A 14497-nucleotide genomic window follows, 5' to 3' on the forward strand; every position below is an offset into this window, starting at 1 on the left:
ATTATGCTGCTGACCACCACACGCGGCCACGGGAATCCGTCTAGTCCTGGAAACTAGAGAGAAAAACAAGCTCCAACGCTACAAGAAATGTGCACATGTCTCAGTTTGATTCCTGAACGATGGAGGGTGAACCCACCTCGATTTAGGATTTAAAAGTTAACGCCGAACTGGTGTAGAATTACAGTTATGTTGCCTTATGATGCCCATAAGTGGAGCTCAGGATGAATCAGCCTGTGCCACTGTATCATTGCTCTAATGGTGTTAATCAGTGCATCTGTCAGTCACTATGTAAGCTGTCAGTGGTATAGCCTGTGTTGGGCCTGGAGTCTGATGGCCAGCAAAAGCCATATAAACCAGCTTTTAATGTGTTTAATAGGTATGAGCATATGTGCAGCCCCTGCACGTTTAATGTGCCAACTCCTGCTGGAACTGCTCACTCAAAACATGTCTAAAAAGTAAAGCCTCTAGATTTTTAAAGCTCTGAAAAGCCTGCATGGCGTGTACAGCCAGATGAAAATGTGTCAGTGCGATGATGAGACCAGTCAGAGGAGACCATGTGCTGCAGTGTACCCGTCTGATGATATATTGTTCATTCAGCATTAAGTCTGAGGAGCAGCCTCTGTGACATAGACTCCTCATCTGACACTGACAAGAGCTGGACTTATCCTTAGCCAGGGGGAAACAGGACAAGGCTTCACCTCAGATGGGTTCAGATTATTCTACTGCAAACATGTCCAATCAAGATGCTGCAGACTCACAGAAGCTTAATTAACTTCAAGATTTATGCCACATAAATGTCAGTGATGATTACTAAAGGCATCTGTTTTTTGTTTTGTTTTTTTGTTAATGGTATCCGGTGGCTGTGTGATTGCAGCCTCACAGGAAAACCAGCCTTTTTAATGGCACGGCAGCATCCTGGTAGCCAGCAACCCTGTCAGAAGTGACGGAGCGCCAAAGTGACATTAAAAATACCCTGGGATAGGTGCATTTAGAGGCGCGGCATAAAAATGTCATCGCACGCTTCCCGCAGGAAGTATCGAAGAAATGTCATGGAGGTCATGTTTATTTCATGTCTCTCCAGGAAAACTAGTTGAAGGAGCAGGAGAAGCGTAGAATGTGTGGGTTCTGTGCAAAGCGTTGCTGAATTTGTGAGGGGTGTGATGGAGAACATTCAGCGTGCGGCTGCATGTCTCCTCTTTGTCATATAGCTGCACTTCCTCTGCTCCCATTGACTTGTTTTGTCACTTGATATCCTATAAGTGCTGCCGTTACAGCAACATGGGCTCTTTATATTCATCGTGATAGTGTCATCCTCAGACTGTCAGCTGCTTAAGCTGCACAGAGGCAGGCTGGGAATTAAAGGGCGGGAGTAGTAAAACTTGTTACTTCATTCTCCGCCCTGAACGCTTTCACCTGTTTTACACCTTTGTCTTCATGTTGGCCTGTTTACTAATGAAAATAACTTTCATTGAATCAAAATATGGTTATGTCTTTATATTTCCTGATTGTTCCCTGTTATTTTGAAGTGGTATTTTCCCCTTGGGACAAATTGAAAGTCTTCAGGCCGTATCTTACACCCAACACAAGTGGCATCAAGTGTGATGCAAGTGTCTTTTTTCTAGTTTTAAACCAACACAGCTGTCATTTTCCAATCCAGCGCCCTTTGTTTGAATAGCAAATGCATCTTCACCCATGGGTATGAGTGTGTTGCTCTTACAATGATGTGTGGTCAGGTGCAGTTTTATCTTGAGGTAGCAGAAGGAAATTGCAACAACCTGGTTTTAGGTTCGTGCTGGACTATTTTACCGTTATTTTAATAGCAAATTAACAAGATAGCAATAGCACCTACATACAAACAGCATACACTTTACAAATACTGATGTACAAAATAATGGCAGGAGAAAATTATGAATGAAGTAAATACTATTGAAAAATGACCAATTAATCAACTGGTCTGTAAAACTTACTCTCACATTTGATTAATAAATTATAAAGATGATATAAATAATTTATCAATATAAAAAAAACACTTCATTTAAATTTTGTGTCAATCAACCGTTTGTTTAATCAACAAATCTTTAAAGATCGAATTTGAATCTCACTCTCTGGGAAAATGTTTCGGGTCAGTATTTTTTGGGACAGTGTATAAACAACATCTGAATAATCTCAGATAAGGGAAATGATGAAAATAGATACAAGTAAAAGAATAAAGAGGTCCCAGACCCGACTAATGTGTCCATCCTCCACATCTGACCTCATGTCGCTTTCATACAAACACTTTAGAAGACAATGTAATATCTGACAGGTGTATATTTTCATGACCCCCCTGAGTGATTTGTAACACAGTAACCAGCCGCAAATAAAAACAAATGGTGTCAGTTGTGTGGCTCTGCTGCTGCTTCTTTTCTTTCCCCTCACCCGCCTAGATTTTTAAAGGGAAGAGTGCAGTGAGATTTTCCACAGCACCATAAAGGGTAAGGAGGCTGTGGGCCCCTGATACTTCTCCTGTGCTGTGGTTTTTTTGTACGCCGCACATTACGTGCATGAATCTGGCATAAGAGGGTTGTTTGACGAGCTGGGAGACGAGTCATGAAGGGAATCTTTCCTGTCAAGCACAGTGCTGGGAAATTAGACACTTCCAACTTCGCCATACTTGGAAAAAAAGGTATGATACTTGTGATTAGGCTGTGTTCCAGGACACGCCGTCGGGCAGCCACAGAAAAGATGAATTTTGGTCTCACTGTATAAAGTGAGTCGGCATGGAAGGACATGAAGAGAAGTCACCATATCCACTAATTTATACAGTTTTTTTGTATCTTCTTTTGGGAGCTTCTTTTCTTTGAAAAATATATCTTATATCTGTCTTTCTGCGAAGCAAAGACTGAGTTTCAATGCATGGGCTTACATATGTATAAAATCTCCCTTCTTCCACCACACTATTACTCCTGTCAAAGCTAGGCCACGTCTGAGAGTAATTTACACAAAAATATGTCCCTTCCTCACAATGGATAAAGCGATTGTAAGCACACTTGTGTGAATCGGGGGCACAGAACTGTCAGGAAGGAGTACACTTGACAATCATGTAGCAGAGCGCCTCCGTGTTTTTCTCCTCCTCCAAACTCTCTGTTCATTTTTTAATGTTAAGAATGAAAAGGAAAAGATCCAACGAGACAGCCCCATCTCCTGCTCTATTTATCTAGTCTCACTGGTTCCATAAATGCCCTATTTGTAATCCAATTGTATTAGAATAAGAGAATAATATCCATGTTTTAGATGCTTTATCCAATGGTTTTCGAGGCACTGCTATCCTTTGGGGTAGGACCTCACAGACTGTCTGCGCCCGCAACATTTCCTTGATTCAAGCACTGCTACACACTGCCGCTCCTTGGGAATGGCTTTAATTGAGTGCTTAGTAAGGGCAATGCCAGACAGCAACTGACTTCAGAGGAGAGGCGGGGGGGGGGGTCTGAGTACTGGAACTGTTGCATTATTAAATGTACTTATATAAGGCCTGCAAACATCTCTCTTACAAGTAGTCTCAGGACGGAGCCAGCGTCTTGATGATACACTTCACTTGAGTGTGGACCGTATATTTTCGTGAAGATCCACGAGAGCATGTTTCCAGAGGTGTATTGTGCTCCACTGGGTGTGGCTGCTGTGTCAGAGCCATCTTTTCCTCCCTCATCCAGTACAATGTAAGCACTCGGTAAAGCTGCGTTCCCCACAGGGCATTGTTATGTTCTTTGTCTGCGTCGAGATTAAAGGACTGAATGGAGCAGCTGGGATGACTCAAAAGACAGTTTTAAATACGAACTGAACACCGTGTTTCCTGATGACTGTCGATAAAACACAAGGAAGCTCGCTCTTTGTCTCTGATATTCTCGCCAGCTCGGTTGGAATCACGCTACTAAAAGTAAATAAATAAAATAAACTGGCTATCTTAATCCAGACTCGTGGTTTCTAGCGATTGTTGAACTCAGCAACATTTTCCCGAAACACATTTTCCTTTGAAATGGACCCTGAGGAAACAGATGTGTTCTCAGCTCACACAATGCCCTGTGAAGACTTTTAGCCTCATGTTGCATCAAACCTTGATTTACTGTACTTTCCGTAAGAGCATTAAAATACCTTAAAGCCGTCGCACAGTGTTCATCCTTGTGTTTCCTCTGAAGCCTGAGTCTTTGTGCTTCTTCCTTGTCTGGAGTTTAAAAAAGCATTGATGAACTGAAAAGTGGAGCATGAGAATAAACAGTGTGTCTTGATTGTATCAAAAGAAGAGGATTCATTTGGGTGAAAGCAGTTAATTAGAATGAGATGGAATTAATATACGAAAGCCGGGTCACTATTATATTTTTAGTTAGTTATTTTCAATTCTAATTATTTTCTTATTATTCAAAAAAAGATTCAAAAGAAAACTGATAATGATTAAAATGGAAGTTTGAACAGTGAGATTTTTCATTATATTACTTTGTTGTCAAGATTTATTGCAAGATAATAATTAGTCCATGATGAATAGAAGAAATTCACTGGAACCTACTACTTGCCAAGAAGTGTTCCAACCAGAAATATTAAAACATATTTTGTGGATTTTATTTTTTAACCTCAGTGGTAAACTACATATATAACACAGTTAAAAGGTGCAGTGGGTTATTTGTTTTGTTTAGTGCCACCGCATTCTGTTGTGTTTGGAAAGACAAGATTGTCATCTTGGTTTAATACAGGTCCACAGTGGCTGGAAACATAAAATGTGCTGTTTATTCAGACTAAAACTACAACCTTTCCTGACAAAATGTGTTGTCAAAGAGATTTGTGTAACCCTATAAGCTTGGGACTCAGGATGTGAACCTCGGAGTACATCCAACATCCTGCACCTTATTCACTCAATATCTACCCTCTTCACCTCCCTCGACTCCTGTGCTTGTGGATGTACATAATGCAGACAGAATTTCCATTACATCATGATTGGGAAAATTTTATTTGTTGGTAAGTTTGGTTTGTTATTTATTTTTCAGAAATACCCAGTGTCACACACATTTGATATTTACACAGTAGCCTTTAAATGAAACAATATTTAGTTAGGTTTACAGAGTGAAGCTCCTTCACCCACATCCACAAACAGTTAAGTGTACTACATGAATGTCTTGTTGTTGATATGCAAATGAGCAGAAGGACACATGTTGTAGCTGGACAGTAAATTTTAAATTTTTCAAAGGAAAATATGATTTGGAATCTCTGGTCGTTATCATTTCTTGCATTTAACTGCTGAGTGAGGTCCCTCCGAAAGTTTCTTTTTGTTTAGTTTTTGTATCCAGAGAAGAAAAATTATTTAATGAATATTTTTACATTTAGCAAGGTTACCACGGTAATGTGGAATACATTTGAACAGAACTGCAGACGATACAAAGTGCAGGTATTCAAAATCTCATCTGTTCCTCAAATGAAATAATTAGGCATTCCAAAAAGGCACTGTTTGTTCAGCGGAGCATTTCAGATGTCTGTGGTTCAGATAAATGAGATTCTGTAGTCTTTGTATCCCAGTGCAATTAGCTGGCTCATCTATTTAAACCAAGGAGAACTGGGAAGAAGAACAATCTGACGGCTATTTGCCTGGAATGGAATTATCTGTTTTGAATAAGATGAGAAGTTCAGATCCATTCAACATGTTTGTCAGACAAGTTGAAATCCAGGTCCACATATTGTGATAAGGTCAATCAAGTCCAGTCTCTATGGCCTTCACTGTATTTGGTCATTATGTTGTCACCCTGTTTCTATAGTTTGAGCTAGAGACACACCTCTTCTTCTTCCTTTTTGAAAAAGATACTACTTGACCTTAGATAAGTCCAGCCATTCATCCATCCATCCGGCATTTCTGATATCTTCTTCAATGTCTAGGGTCTTTGTTATTTATTTGTCATGGTCCAAAACCACAAAATTCTCATTTATTTACACCCATCTGTTTATCTATACCTCTTATCCTACGAGGGTTGCAGGGGGTGGCAGGAGACAATCCCTGCTGACAAGAGGGCACGAGGTGGGGTACATTCGACGTACAAAGACATACAAGCATCCACATGGACATTCACACCCATGGGCAATTCAGAGGGAGGAAGCTGGAGTATCTAGAGAAAACCCACGCAGACAAAGGGAGAACATGCAAATCCCAAACAGGAATTTATTTGTATTTATTGATCAAAAGTAACGTAGTGAGTGTCATAATTTGGTCACTAGACTGGTTTATATGAACCACATTAAGTCTGGGATCATCTTAGTTATGAAGAGACCCATCATACATCAACAAATGTATTCAGACCTTAAATTAAATTACTAGTCCAAATTAGTTAATTTCATCTGTGAACCGTTGAATTTTATTTTGAACAATATTGGATTTTGTCAATTTAGAAAACCAAGCACATGTTTTATTATGAATTGTTGATGTTTAAACAAGAAATTCGGCTTTGAAAGATCACTAAATCTTGTGAAAAATCTGCATGTTGGCCAAATTCATCTCTTTCCACCTCTCTCTCTTAAAATACAGTCCTCAGCTCAAGCTTTAGTTCAGTTTTTCTGGGCCGGCACTTGAGATGTGTTCGGCAGTGCCAAACTATCCGAATGTGCCACCCACATCATCAGTGAGTTGGATGCACAGCAGAGTGTGGTTTCATAGGGCTGTCACAGTTTGGCTTTACCAGCACCGCAGCTGTACACAGAGCTCAACATAGCAGCATAGAGTTTAAAATTAAGCCTCAGGCCTATGGCATATGTAAATGATTTCACAACAAAGGTGTTGATGCCCATGTATGCTAACCCTACTGCAGCTAGACCTGTTACACAGTAACTTTACAGCTGCTGACATGGATGGTGACTGTATGGAAATGACAGTGGAGGGCAATTAAATTCAGTTCTTTTTGCTTAATGAGTCGGAAGCAAAGAGACAGCTACTCTCCAAAAGTTTATAGTGACTTCAGCTATTTATAATAAACATCATAAACAGTAACCATACTCCACCTGCAGCCATTCCGTCAACACAATCATAACCTTATTTCATAATGTACTCCGAAGTCATTATCCCATGATTCCATGAGTACTCAATTATCATTACTATATGATTTTATGTACTCAATGGTTGTTACTACAATATTACATGAGAACTCAGGATTCACCACTGCATTATTCCATGTGTACCTAGTAATCATTATAGGGCTGGGCAATTAACCAAAAATGTATCAAAACTGACATTTATAACCTCTGACTACCCTCATTTTGGTCATGTCGGTTAATTAGGTTAATACTTTCCCTGATGCGTGCATTCACAAACTGTCAGGTTTCCGCTACATTCATTTTGCAGTGGCAGCCAGGGTACCTTGTGCTGTATTACCCTGCCGCATGTCCTCCGTCCTCGCCCCGAACTGATCTTCACTCATTCTCCAGATCCGGATCTCTCATTACGAGACATTATTACATCAGTAATCAATAGTCATTTTACATTATAGCATGAGTACTCAGTAGTTATTGTTACATGATTACATGAGTACCCATAGTCATTACTACATCTTTACATGTGTACAGTAAACCAAAATAAAGTTTGTGGTCTAACTAATATGGTGTAATAAGTGTTGAAGTAGCTTGGCTACAGTCAGTGGAATGCTAACAATCAGTTAACACAAACATAGGCTATAAACATAATCCAATCCATTATCCATATGCTACTGGTCTAAAGTGTGGTTGACATATTAATCTGTGAAATTTCTTTCAAAAAACACAGTTTCTTCTTCATGGAAGGAAAAAAAACATCTAGGATTTAGGTGAACAAAGACTTTACATACATTTGAAGGTTTTATGGTTTCACCCACTCTATACAGAGAAAAGTTACAGAAGAAGGATTCACATCATCTGGCTGGGTTCAGTTCTATAGACCATGGACCTTGTACTGACTGGCACTCAAATCTAAAGATTTTCCTTGGACCAAATACATACATGACCTTGTGAAACGTTTCAAATGCTTTGTTCCCTTTAGACATTTCACTGTTTTCTATATGAATAAGAACTCTGCGCTCCATCAACTTAAGCATTTCTCTTTTAATATGCTCGGTTTCGATGAAGCTAAGACAGTAGCTGGCGTGTTGCTCTTCAAAAGATTTCTGTAGCTCAAATGATCGATAGAAAAACAGAATAACACATTTATTCAGTAGAAATAATCAGTGGCTATGTTGATTATTGATGACTTTTTTGATTAGTATGAATCTACTTTCCTTCATTTTATACCATTCCTAATATAATTCATTTCTGTGAATTTTAAATTATTAATAATAATTTTGTACGCTAAATAATTCACACAAAAAAAAAAACTTTGCTAAATTAGCATATTATTGATACTGAATATATGGCTGATCATGAAAATAACAATCAAGCCCTAAAGATATCAGCTAATAGTTTTGGTAATCCAATCACAACAGCACAGCCTGCTCAAAAACAGCAACATATGTGTAGAACGAAGATCACGTTGAATTCTGTGTTTCTGATCTTGACTGGCAGAGAACAGCAGTAGGTGTTTGCGAGCCTTGCCAGTGTTGTCAGGACAGGTCAGACTATTTGCACAGCGTGTGAGCATAAACAGACTTCATTAAAAAGCTTCCCCCCCTACCTACGTTGAGCTTGCCAGTTTGACTTGAAATAACAGAGTCTCCTGAAATAACTCAAGATTCACTGCATCCTGTTAGAACCCGAGTTTAGGATGCACCTTTCTTAAACCTGAATTGTTCCCTCCATCACTGCTCGGCTGGGTTTGTCTCTCTGCCCCAATATCACAGAACACAGGACGACGGATCTCTTAGGCCCCGCGCAGTACATTAACCAAACGTGTTATCTCCTCCCAAGTGAATTTAATTCAAGTTGTGATTCTGCACCTCCTGCACAACGATATCAGTCTCTTTTCTGAACAAGGTTTTGTAATAGAATTGATTCTGGGCTGTTTCTTGCATCACCGTACTTTGGGGGGTGGCAAACAGTGCACTGACTCAAAGGGGAACAAAACAAGTGATTTAATGGTGGTGCCACTCTTTAGGCAGTGCTGTGTTTTGAAGTGATCATTGTGTTCATTTCAAACACATTTGTCCTTGTGTTGCACAGAAGCACTTAGTTGACAATGTAAGAAATACTCATGCAGGCACTTGTACACCAGTACCTGCACCTGTAACTCTGTTAACACGGTTGCCAGTGAATGTCTGTAATTACCAGTTAATAGTTTATCATTTTGATGTTTTCCAGTAAAATAGATTTGCTGTAAATGTATTTTACAGTAAAACCATACAACTGCAAATGTGTTTCAAGTATGAAATTTTGTTTTACAGCCTAATATTATTACTAATGTTACTTAGAATAATTTACCATAAACAGTGTAATGTCACAAAAGAAGAATTATCCCACTACAATGCTTAGAAACTCATGTATTGTCACAATTGTAGAATTTGTCAGAATGCAACAGGCAAACTAACGACTATTTACATCAGGGTCTGATTTGTACACGTGTGATTATTGTCTGTTTTTTTCACAAGAGCAATTTAAGCAAGATGTCGAATGTATAATGGACGGAAATCCACTGTATCCACCTTTAATTTTCTGGTTATTTATTACTGACTAAATACATTGATTATCTCCCAGTCTTGTGCCCCATTGAATCACCAGTCATTTCCCTTAAACAAATGCAGCTGGGGTATGTTACAAATGGTTGAGTGGCAATGTGAGGCTGTAAATTTTGAAATTATGGAGGGAAATCAGTGAATATCAGCATTATAAAAAAATAATGATATCCACAGACTATAAATATAACAATAGTGGCTGTCTATTATCAGCAGCAACAGTATTATTTTAAGCACCAGTGGAAATAAAGGCAGTAGTAGTAATAGTTATTTTAATACTAAAGTGTTAATGGGAGGTTTTGAATGCATTTAATATAATCGTTATCAGGTCATAGTACTCTTTAAACTAACATTATGCATTCAGATATTTGTATCAGATAAGAGTAATGTGTCATTTAGTGAGTCATCGTCATGACACGTAAAAGCACTGGTAAACCCTGTAAACATGGCCAGAATATTTTGTTAACAAGGAACAGCTGGATATGCTCTGTGTAGCCACAACATTTATCAACATCCATTTTCCTGGCATTTAGTAACTAAATAGATTACAGCAGCAATAGGCAAGAGCAAGTTTGTGAGTTGCTCAGTAGTGTGTTATCTTTAGCTGCAGGGGTACTTTATCAAGTTGAGCTGAAAGGAGTGGAGGGACCAAGGCAAAACTCTGGATACTGTCGGCAAAAAACAGACCTTAGGAAAGTTCAGAAAAATAGTGCCCGAGAATAACTACAGTTCTATGAGTAAGATCTGATGAAGCACCACCATGGCACACACAATATAGATTAATACTTTTACTGCCAAATCAGATGGACTCAAGATCTACACATTATTTGGGAACTAGAGTTATAGCTCTCCTTGAACTTGTCAAAGTAAACATAACTGACAAACTGCAGAGTCCATTGGGGGGGACATGATTTCACAATGGGTCGATAAATTCCAAATCGTCAATCAATCATAGACCCATATGAAAAGTTTCTTCTGAGCCCTTTATAGCATGGCTGCAGTCAAGTTTTCGTTAAGTAGCATCTAAAATTACTTAAAGAAAACATGTTATATGTAGAAGACAGTTAGGAAACTTTTTATGTTGTTCCTGATATATGCCTATGAAATTTAAAAATGTGATGGTTTCAGTTATATGGCAGATCACTGTGTTGATTATTGCCCCTGTTGTTAAAAATAGCATTATTACAGAAAATGTTTATGTGAAAATGTATATATAATATCTGCCTTGTGCCTGTTCACCATAGAAGTTTTATTCAAATTCATCTATCAAATTAAGACTGGTGTAACATTTTAAAAGGAAACAAAACAAACAGTGTACAGCTTTTCATACTTTAAAAAGGATAAAACGACTCTCTAAGAGTTAGGCAGAGTCGCGCACCATAGATTTCTCCAAGACAGGATTCTGACAACCTTCTATATGATGTATGAAGATAAAAGAGCTCTTTTCTGTAGTTGGAGACAGGAGACTGAGCTGGAAGGTTGAGAATCTGAGATTAATGAGAACGTGGCCTATTCAAACATTTTTTTTGTGCCTTTTTATGTTTTGCAGGGGTTTTGTCTCACTCTTGCTCTCTGTGTTTTGAAACTTTGTGCTGTCTGTATCGAATCACAGCAGGGTGGAATTACAGAGTTTTTCCTGTGGTTCTTTGTAATGCCAACATTACACAAATAGTTGTAATTTTGTAGAGGCTTTTGTTAAACAATTCCTCAATTCTAAATATATTTTTCCCCAGGAGACGTTGGATTGATAGTGCTTGTTACCTGCAGGAGTTCTGCTAGGGCTATAGATTCTACTTTTTAACTGGTTGTTTTGCTTTTATTCTTAGGATAAGACTGTTGTTTATTAATCCTCGAGGGGAAAACGGTTTTTCATCATAGACGGATATAATACGCTGATAGAGACATATACCCCACACCAATGACACAAGGCAGTGGGGTTGGACCATGTTCAAATTTTCTAACTGGCCGCCATCAATCCAGTAACCTCCAATCTTTGATAAGCAATGAGTTGTAAAGGCTGAACAGCTGTCCGACACCATTTGAAAAAGAGTCAGATGGCGTCAGATGAAGGACGCCTCTGCTTGCAGCTTCCAAAATGAATAAACAGGTGGAGATAAGACATGTTATTAAATGATCAGGGCGCACAACAGCAAATACAGCGTTTGGTCTAGTATTAAAGTATGATTAATGAATTGACGTTGCTTTTAAGCTCCAATCGATTGGAAAGCAGCCACTAAAGACATCATTTAGTCACTGTCCTTGTTTTGAGACAGGACAGGATAAACATATTAATGGACAGGCATTTACCTCAACTCAACAACCCAGGCGACAATCTGAGTCTTCTCCCAGCCATGTTATAGCCAATCTGCACTACACAGTCACCAGATATTCAGTGATACACATCAAATTAGAGCACATTGCATCCTGCGGCACACCCTGACTTACGTCTGTCTTCACTGACATCACATATGCAACAAAACAGCCGTATGAAACCAGGCTTCTATGCACTTTACTTGCTCACGGTCTATAAATCTGGTAACAGTGAAGGTTGTGTTTCTACCAGATTAGGATCTGCCAACTCAGTCAGACCACACAGACCTCATACACATAACAAACAAAATCAGCTTATGTCGTAGGTCGAGTTCAGACTGACTTAAGTCCTACAAGAAACCACCTTTCTGTTCATTCGAATGGATCCCATCTGGGTGTGTTTCTGTTGTACAAGCTCAGCTTTTGCAGAAACATTAAATTATGATTTCAACGTTGATTTCATTTCCTTGTTACACTTACAAAATATCTACTGTTTACCTTGTGATTGTATTTTTTTTCCTTGTTCACCGTATGAATAATACAACTCACAATATTTTCGTGCTTGTACTATTTTCTAATGCCCCTCAAATATATATATGTTTATATAATTAAATCGATATCGGCTTATTGCTCGATAGTCGAAGAAGATAATCTTTGCTGCGATGCAAATTTAAAAAGCCTTGCCCCACAATCTGATTGAATGTCTTTCAGTTAAATTCATTTAGATAAAAAAAAAATCAGCATATTGAGTTTTAGTTGTGTAGAGCACATAATGCACTGATTCCATGCCAACTTTACAGTGTACGACACACACAAATACAGATGTGAGTTATTGAATGAATAAAGAGAGAAATTAGTCAATAGATTAACTAAATCAAAAGTATTATCCCATCAATATTTTTGTTTTCCTCACCAAACCAATTTTCATTTGAGTACATGTATATAATACCATTCATTCATTCACATGCCAAACCTAACTTGACGTTCACATTTCAGACTTTGAATAAATGCTATGCCCATAAGAGATGTAGTCAATCGGCCAAAACTCCATAAATAAAGCAAGGGTAAAGTAAACTAAACCAGCAGACGCTTCAAATTATCAACAGTTATTAGGTAAGAAAAAAAACTATTTGTAAGATTTGTGTAACTTAATCTGTTTTTAAAGCAGGCCGCTGACAAGGAGACGACTCTCTGTAAATCCTCTTTTGTACTCAGGACAGCACGCACTGAATCAAGATAATGAATGTGTCAAAAACTGTCATGTATCGGTGAATGCCGTGTCCCTAACAAAAACATTGTCATAATGTTTGGCTCTTCCTCTCTGACAAAAAACACATTTTTACGTATATACAGTAGCTTCAGTTTCCTTCCTGTCGCAGAGGTTTAAGACGCTGAGAAGTCCTGCCTCCCTGACACTCAACAAACTCCTGAGTTTTAATTTCCACTGTAGGGAGATAATGCCCGTGAGGGAGAGGCCCACGACTGGTGTGATCTCCTCCAGATCTTACAGGAGATTTTCATCTTTTGGCTCTGCACTTTCATGAGCGTTAAAGCTATGAGACTTCAAGTCGGAACAATGCTATAAGATCTTACAGGAATGACTTTGCTTTCATATCGACTGTCCCTGGAGTTGCTGGAGATGTGGAAATGAATGTTTATGAGATACTTTGCGTTCATGTGCCAAGCACTGAAGTCCTTTGGTTTTTGAAAAGTTATGGTAGGTTTTCTGTAAAACCCTATAATATGGGTGAAGTCAAGGCCTCATGTTAGGGTAATTTTTTGTTAAAGGTCCGTTGTGTAATATTTAGGTGAAAGGAATTTTTGGCAGAAATTGAATATAAAATAATCCTTGTGATCTTTTCACTGGTGTGTTTCATTTAAATTGTATGAATAGTTCTTTGCTTTACAATAGAATGGGCTCTTTATATCTAAAAACTTTATATTTACATGGAGGGGCTTCCTCTATGTGGAGGCACCCATCTTTTTTACTGTCGTCCAAACTGGACAAACTAAAACCTTTTGAGTTTTATGACAACTGAAGTGGGGGAGGGTGAGATGAGGAGTATTCAGCTGCAACATGCAACTTCACCTCTAGATGTCACTAAATTCTACACACTGAACCTTTAAGTGGTGACATGTGATACCAGTATTTTCAAGATCCTGCAGTACTGTGTCTCTCGCTGTGATTACAGTTGCAGTTGCATAATTAACTTTTTTTATACCTCTCATGATAACGTAAGAGATCTCTTACTTGTTAAATACAACTATTTGCTGCATGCTCCCTCGCACTACCCCAAAGTGCTGTGTGCTTGCGCTATGGTCCATAATGTTGTTACCGTCCACACATACAGTCAGACCTCGTAGTTTTAGCTGCAGTTGTGGCATGCAATTCAGTTGTGGCTCTTTCACTCTAGTCTCTGTACCTGTCACTGGGAATCTGTTGCACCTGAGAGTGACCCCTGTTACCGCAATATATTGAATTAATTTTTTGGTAAAGCTGAAACCTTATATGAATCTAGTTCTTTTCTTATCCAAATTGATGTCTTAGTAAA

At 38.6% G+C, this 14497-nt stretch overlaps 1 protein-coding gene across 2 annotated transcripts in view; it reads left to right on the plus strand.

Moving 5' to 3' along the window:
- The window catches only part of cntn4 (contactin 4), a 156968-nt gene that overhangs the window by 798 nt on the left and 141673 nt on the right, over positions 1-14497 (plus strand). The gene's annotated exons all lie outside the window — the stretch shown is intronic.

Source organism: Paralichthys olivaceus, chromosome 2, assembly GCF_024713975.1.
Source record: "Paralichthys olivaceus isolate ysfri-2021 chromosome 2, ASM2471397v2, whole genome shotgun sequence".
NCBI classification, from domain to species: Eukaryota; Metazoa; Chordata; class Actinopteri; order Pleuronectiformes; family Paralichthyidae; genus Paralichthys; species Paralichthys olivaceus.